The sequence below is a fragment of the Lontra canadensis genome, unplaced genomic scaffold (genome assembly GCF_010015895.1).
Source record: "Lontra canadensis isolate GAN:19392208 unplaced genomic scaffold, GSC_riverotter_1.0 scaffold160, whole genome shotgun sequence".
In the NCBI taxonomy this organism is placed as follows: domain Eukaryota; kingdom Metazoa; phylum Chordata; class Mammalia; order Carnivora; family Mustelidae; genus Lontra; species Lontra canadensis.
The window spans coordinates 142589-149919 of record NW_022631154.1 but is presented as its reverse complement, the minus strand read 5'-3'; positions in this window follow the sequence as shown (position 1 = coordinate 149919).

The following is a 7331-nucleotide window of genomic DNA, read 5'->3' as shown; positions in this document are numbered from 1 at the left end:
AGCAAGGAGAGGGGAGCTCTGAGCAGCCATACGGCGGGGAAGGGTTTTGTAGGAAGGAGAGTGGGGCAAAAAGTTCTTGGTAAAAGAAAGGACTGCTCTGGGCAAGGTCACCTTCCCTTGAGGGGGCAGGGGGAGGCAGAAGGGTCTTGGCCTGCAGGTGAACTCACCTTTCTCTGGGGGCGTGGGGGGTGGAGAGGGCCCTTGTGATAGATTGCCTTACTGGTGCTGACCATACAATTCCTGACTCACCAGTTAAGACTCCGTTTCTGGGGGAGGTTGGAACTGCAATTACGTTGAGTATAAGGCCCTGGTTTGGTGACTTGGCCCAAGTGCCTCTGGGCATTAAACAGGTTTAAGCAGAATTTAACAGGTTAAAGTGCAAAGGATAAAGCTTTAGGCATTTTGGAAGAGCTCATTTTGATGTGGTTTTGGAATATAGGTGAGGTTCAGTGGGGTGAGGTCCAGAGCCAATGAACAAGAAAGAATTCTTGAGACATTTTTGGTGCAAAATGGTGGTTTATTAAAGCACGGGGACAGGACCCCAGGGGCAGAAAGAGCCTCTGCCCCGGGGCTGTGAGGGGGTGCTGATTATATACTATGGGGTGGGGGGAGGTAAGAAGAAAAGGGAGGTTTTGAGAAAGGACTTTCATACATTAAAGAAAACTCACAGGATACCACAGGCCTTGCTATCGTCAAGTTAAGGTCGTTTCCCCTCTTGTAAGGCACTAACAATAAGATAGTTGGGAGCTTCCTGGACTAATGTTACATTCCTCTTATCACACATCCTTATCAATGGACTGTGGGTTTAAAAGATACTCAATTTGATTTACATTTCCTTCTGCCTCAGTGTCCCTCAATTTTATGGAGGGGAGGGTGATGTTAGGGCTTCAGGAAACTGAGTTATGAGTCTCTGGAAGTTAGGCTACTGGTAAGAAAGCTTCTTACTTTCTGAGGGAGGCTCAGGTCTTGTAGGATTGTGATCTCTACAAGGTAACTATCTGTTTTTCCTTTAGGGCAGCCAGGAGTGCCTGAGGAAGGTCACACAAGTCACGTGGTGGGGAGGTTCCGCAAGTGTCAGCTTCAGCTTTGTCTGCTGCCTTTTGTCCCATCCTCAGTTTCACCCAAGACTTCCAGATAGCTTTCCAACTCCACCTCCCATCACTGTGTCTTTTGGGTTCTGAGAATTCAACTCCATTCCAGCACCACCTCCCCGGAGACAGCGTCAGATCCCACAGATGACGCGTTCAGTCCCACAGGACCGCCTCCCCACCTTCAGACACCAGCTGCAAGCCCAGCTTGTCCCCTGTGCCTCTGGCTGACCGGGTGCAGACTGGAGGGTCCCACCACCCCCTCCGTGGGTGCAGGTCATTGGCTACAGCGACTCTCGGATGGCAGAGAAGCATTTTCCTTACTAGGATGCTGGTTTATTGGGAAAGGACAGAACTCAGGAGGAGCAGGTGGGAGAGACGCAGAGGGCAGGTACGTGTGGGAAGGAGCAGAGAGCATCTGGCCCTCTGGGTGCCCTGGTCCCCCCAGTTCCCCATGCACTCACCAACCCTGAGGCTCCCTGAACCCCGTCCTTCATTACCCAGACGTGATGGCTTCCTTGGCCACTGGTGATGGGACCTCCAGCCCCTCTCTCCTGGAGGCTGGGGTGTGGATGGGACGAGGGGACTGGAGGTCACAACACAGGGCTGGTTCCCTGGCGATCAGCCTCCCACTTTAGGCTACCTTGGGGCTTTTAACAGAACAGTAGGCCCTTTATTGCTCTCATCACAAGAATTTTCCAGGTTTTAGGAGTTCTGTGCCAGGAGAAGACCAGATACATCTTCCTCTCCGCCATCCATTCCTTTCTTCCTTCCCTCTTTTCCCTTTCTTGATTTTATTTATTTCAGAGAGAGAGAAGGGGGCAAAGGGAGAGGAAGAGGAAGAAGCAGGCTCCCCGCAGAGCAGGGAGCCCGATGGGATCACAACCCGAGCCGAAGGCAGGTGCCTAACCAGCTAAGCTATTCAGGCGCCCTAAATACACATTTCTTATTATAAACCCCAAGATCACACCATAGATATGTTTAAATCTTAAGCCAATAGTCATCTTACACTAAAGGGTAAAGAAATCTAATAAATTAAGCTAAATAGAGAACCAAATGAATCTTCTAAAACAGGTTTCCCGGGGCCTTATGCACCCCAAGTCTGCTGGCCTGCCTGCCCTGCACAGTAAGAGGACCGCGACTGAGGACGGCTGTCACCATCACCAGCCCCAGAGCTGTCCTCGCCTCCCTCTCCACCCGGAAGCGTCCCCCTCTCCTGCTGTCCTTTACCCCTGGGCCATGTGCTCAGTCAGGGCCCTCCCTAGTTGGCCCATGGTGCAGCAGGTGGAAAGCCCACCCAAGCAGGAGTAAAGGGTAGCCAGCTGGCACCTGAACATCTCTCCTACTGTCATGACCACGTAAAAATGAGAGGTAGAATATCAGGATCCTGGAGGTGTGGAGATTCCTATTAAGAGGCTGGAGATGGGAACACCTGGGGGGCTCAGTCACTGGCTGTCTTCCTTCCGCTCAGGTTATGATCCTGGTGTCATGGGATCGAGCCACACATCGGGCTCCCTGCTTGGCGGGGAGCTGGCTTCTCCCTCTCCAGCTCCCCCATGCTCGTGTTTCCTCTCGATATCTCTGTCATAAATAAAAATGAAATCTTAAAAAAAAAAAAAAAAAGAGGCTGGAGATGGTGCTGGAGAAGGTCCTGGGTCAGAAATCAGACGATACGCCCCCATTGTGGCAAGTTTGTATGTGTTTGTGGGGAGGGAGTGAATCATTAAGAGGCCCCCAGAGCCCAGGGAAACAGAGGCTGGGGGTGGGGGGCCCTTGCTCTTCCCACATTGCCTGGGGGATCGGCGGGAAAGGTCCTGGGTCTTCAGAGGGATGGATGGGGCCACTCACGGGAAAAGGAGAGGGGATCCAGAGGCCAGGCCAGGCTCTCGCCCCAGGTCCCAGCCTCTCAGGCCCCACTTACAGGGCTGGTCTGGGCATAGCCCTGCTGCTGGAGCTGCAGGGGGAGGTCCCAGGAAGCTCGTCACAGGGGAGGAAAGGTCTGGCACCTTGGGGAGAAGGAGGCTATGGTGGAGGCTGGACTGGATGGTTCCAGATCAGCCGTCATGGGGGCGTCCCAGGGACAGGGAGCTACACATGCCGGGCTGCCTCTGGAAGCTCACTGAGGCCACCCCGTCTGCCTTCTCATGTCTGACAGACACCCAGATGGCCGCGTGGAAACCGCTGAGGGTGTGGCCTTCTCTGCAGCCACCCTGAGCTGGCCCAGGTTCAGGCCCCCTCTGGCAATCCGACTCCCGCCGGCCCATCCGTGCCTCCCACGGGCTCCCTTGAAAATCCGCAGTGACTCTCCACCGCCTGAAGCATGAAGCCCAGGCTCTCTGGCGACAGGCTCTGGGCTACCTGACCTTGTCAGTCGTGTCTCGCACCCTGGCTTGGAGGCCCATGGAACATGCACTCCCCAGCGTGCAGCAGTTAGGCTCGGTACCTTTGTATTGTTGTTCTCTGTACTTGGGCGAGTCTTCCCCTTTCTGCGTCAAACTTCCCCTTGACTTTTCTCTTTTTAAGTAGGCTCCAGTGAGGAGCCCAAAGTGGGGCTTGAACTCACGACCCCGATCAAGGCCTGAACTGAGATCAAAAGTCAGCAGCTTGGGATGCCTGGGAGGCTCAGTTGGTTAGGTGTCTGTGTTGGGCTTGGGTCATGATCTCAGGATCCTGGGATTGAGCCCCTCATCGGGTTCCCTGCTCAGTTGGAAGCCTGCTTCTCCCCCTGCCTCTGCCTACAACTTCCTCTACTTGTGCCATCAAATAAAGAAAATCTTAAAAAAAAAAAAAGAAGGGCGCCTGGGTGGCTCAGTGGGTTAAGCCGCTGCCTTCGGCTCAGGTCATGATCTCAGGGTCCTGGGATCGAGTCCCGCATCGGGCTCTCTGTTCAGCAGGGAGCCTGCTTCCCTCTCTCTCTCTGCCTGCCTCTCCGTCTACTTGTGATCTCTCTCTGTCAAATAAATAAATAAAATCTTTAAAAAAAAAAAAAAAGATGCTTAACCCACTGAACCACCCAGGCACCCCAAACTGTCCCTGGACTTTCAAGTTCTAGCTCACCAATCTCTTCTCCGCAGTGCCAAGAGCTCCTTTTAATTTTTTTTTTTTTTTTTTTTTTTTACCCAGGCCATGATCCCAGGGTCCTGGGATCAAGTCTCATATTGGGCTCTGGTCCTGCACTGGGGTTACTGTTCAGCGGGGAATCGGCTTCTGCCTCTCCTCCTGCACCGCCACCCTGCTTGTGTGCGCCCTTTCTCTCTCCCTCATGCGCTCTCTCAAAATCTTTAAAAAATTTGTTTCAAAAATTTCTAGGGTTATAAAAAAAAAAAAAAGGGGCGCCTGGGTGGCTCAGTGGTTAAATCCTCTGCCTTCGGCTCAGGTCATGATCTCAGGGTCCTGGGATCGAGCCCCACGTCGGGCTCTCTGCTCAGCGGGGAGCCTGCTTCCTCCTCTCTCTCTGCCTGCCTCTCTGCCTGCTTGTGATCTGTCAAATGAATAAATAAAAAACCTTAAAAAAATAATTTCTACACCCAAAGTGGGGCTTGAACTCACAACCCTGATCAAGAGTCACATGCTCTACTGAGCCAGCCGGAGCCCTAAGGCTCCTAACAAACTGCACCTTGTCAGTGTCTGCATGGCAGGCCCTTGGCAGATGGTGGTTGAGTGAAAGGCTGACCCGGGAACAGGGGTCAACCTCCATGCCCCTCTCTACTCTGGACACTCAGCTGGGAGTGAAGGTGGAAGAATCGGGCATAGGATGGGCATAGGGCTCAGGAGATGCTGAGAACGGCTGTGAGCAGCAGGAGGGCCTGGAGGGCCTGAGGTTGGCTTGGAGCTCCTTGTGCCCAATACTGGGAATGAACTTCTTCGGGAGGCAGGATGGATATACGGGAGCTCCCCTCCCCCTGCCCCGCCCACCTCAGGGTGCACAGTGAGGGTTCACGCAGATGCTGGAAACGGCAGCCCCAACTTGGTCTTAGCTCACTCCACGGCAAGAGATGGGTGTAGAGGACATGGGGCAAGTCCTCCCAACGGTCACCTGTGGGCAAGAGGAGCCTGGAGTCAGCAGGATGCTGGGGCTGGAAGCACCCTGGGAAGGGGCAGTCTGGGATAGAAGAGGCTGACCTATGAGGGAGCAACTAAACCACACTCAGCAGAGCCCCCCTCACCCTTCTCTTCTCGGGTTCAGGGGATGGAAACATTCAGGACTGCCCTGAAATGAACCTCCCAAGTGAATTCCATCAATGAATTGGAAGGCAGTGCGGGGAGGCCCAGTGCCCCCATTCCAGTGTCCTGCTCTCCCATTTCCCAACTCCCTCAACATTTTGCTTTCACCCTGACAGTCAAATGTGGGGCTATCTGCAAGTAAGAGAAGGGGGAACATGGGCAGAAAGGTGTGTGGGGCACTGCGACCCCTCCCCTTCACCATGTTCCCTTTTCCTCACATATGCCTCAAAGCCTTCTATGAATCTTTTTCTTAGAGGATCTCAGTGCACTGAAGGCAGGTGGGGGTGATAAGTCGTTCAAAGCCACCAGATCAGGGAACTTGGGTGGCTCAGTTTAAGCGTCTGTTTCAGCTCAGGTCCTGGAATGGAGTCTGGTACTCTGTGATCAGAGGGGTCTGCTTGGATTCTCCTCCCCCTGCCTTCTGCTCGCTCTAAAATAAATTTTCCTATTTGCGGGCATGCGCCTACCTACGAGGACTGTGTAATAACCCCAAGAGATGGGCCACCCAAAGTTGTGTCAAGAGGGTAAGGGACCTACTCAACCCGCAGTTCTCCTTCCTTCCCAAAGGTGTCCTGGAAGTGCCGGATGTAACCAGTGGATATTGTTTGCAAATGGCACCCCGTCCACTGCCGAGCAGCACCTCCCTCATAAGTCTTGGGGGTGGACCAGAGTCTGGGTCTACCTAAGGGACTATCCTCACAACTTGCCTTGCCCAAATAAACACTTTCCACCCCTTCCAATTATGTATTAACAGCCGTCTGACCTGAAGACCTCAAGCCTCATAGTCCATTTTTAATAAACAGAAATGCGTGGAACACACTTGGAAACCAGATCAAGTCAATTTTCTAAGTATGGTTCTGTCTCTACCACTACCTGGTCTTCTCAATCTCTCTCTTCCATAGGACTAAACCACTTGCCTCACAGTCCAGAGGCTAAGAAGCCCAAGTCATACAGATAGGACTCCGGTCCAGGCTGTCTTGACCAAAATTTCCTTCTCAGCGTGCCACACACACCTCCCAACAGTTTAGGGAACCATGTATCTCACTGGAAACTGGTTTGGTTGGTGGTTAGCTTCTTTCCCACAGAACAGGGGAGAAGACCCACTGGTGCCAAGGTCCAGAATAGTGCCAAAGATCATTACGCTGGAGCTTCCTATGGCCCAAACAGGCCAGAACATTCTTTTATGGGGTTAATCACCTTTCTGCCAGAGTTACTCAGAGGACAAATTCTTTGCTTCCTGGCTCAAGGTCCTAACACTACCTGCACCACCCCTTGATTTTAATATACCTATGAATTTAAGGACTCTGAATTCCACAAGAGGTAGGTCATGATACTGTCATAGTGACCAGAGCATTTCAAGGAGCCCAACCAAAAAAGAAGTCCTGACTAGATTTGAGAACAATTTCTTGTTATGATGAACCAGAAATACAAGATTCCACTGAAAACTGAACAGTTGACAGAATATGGTTGAACTTGTAACTTCAAAGGGAAAAAGAGGGCCAAACAAAGCCAATGAATGGAGAAGCCCGGGTTTGGGATGAACACAAGGACAATAGCATTCCAGCACGACATCTTTGGACTCCTAGAAGGCATCTGTCATCATTCTATCCCTTTCTCCGAGGCATCTGCCAAACCAAATGGCCATTTCCTCTCTATTGCAGGCGTAAGCCATCCTAACAGTAGCTTAGGACACAATACAAAGCCAAGAGCAAAGTTTACAGGCCTCATTTCAGGGTAGGAAGTGCACACACCCAGCAGCCCAGCACACTTGTCATGTGGTGTCAATGTACACAGAAGTGACTTTAATCAAATCAGGTGTTACCAAGTGTAACCTGTTATGTGGCCCTGTGGCTATGTCAGTGTCCCTCACTTACTACACTGATGTAGCAGTGTGGCAGAATTCATTTCTGAGCTGCACATTTTCTAAACACTTCTAAGAGGCTTTATATTAAAGGTCATGTAGAACAGAACCTAGGCATCAGGAAGGAACCTAAGCATCAGGAAGGAACACTGATGGGC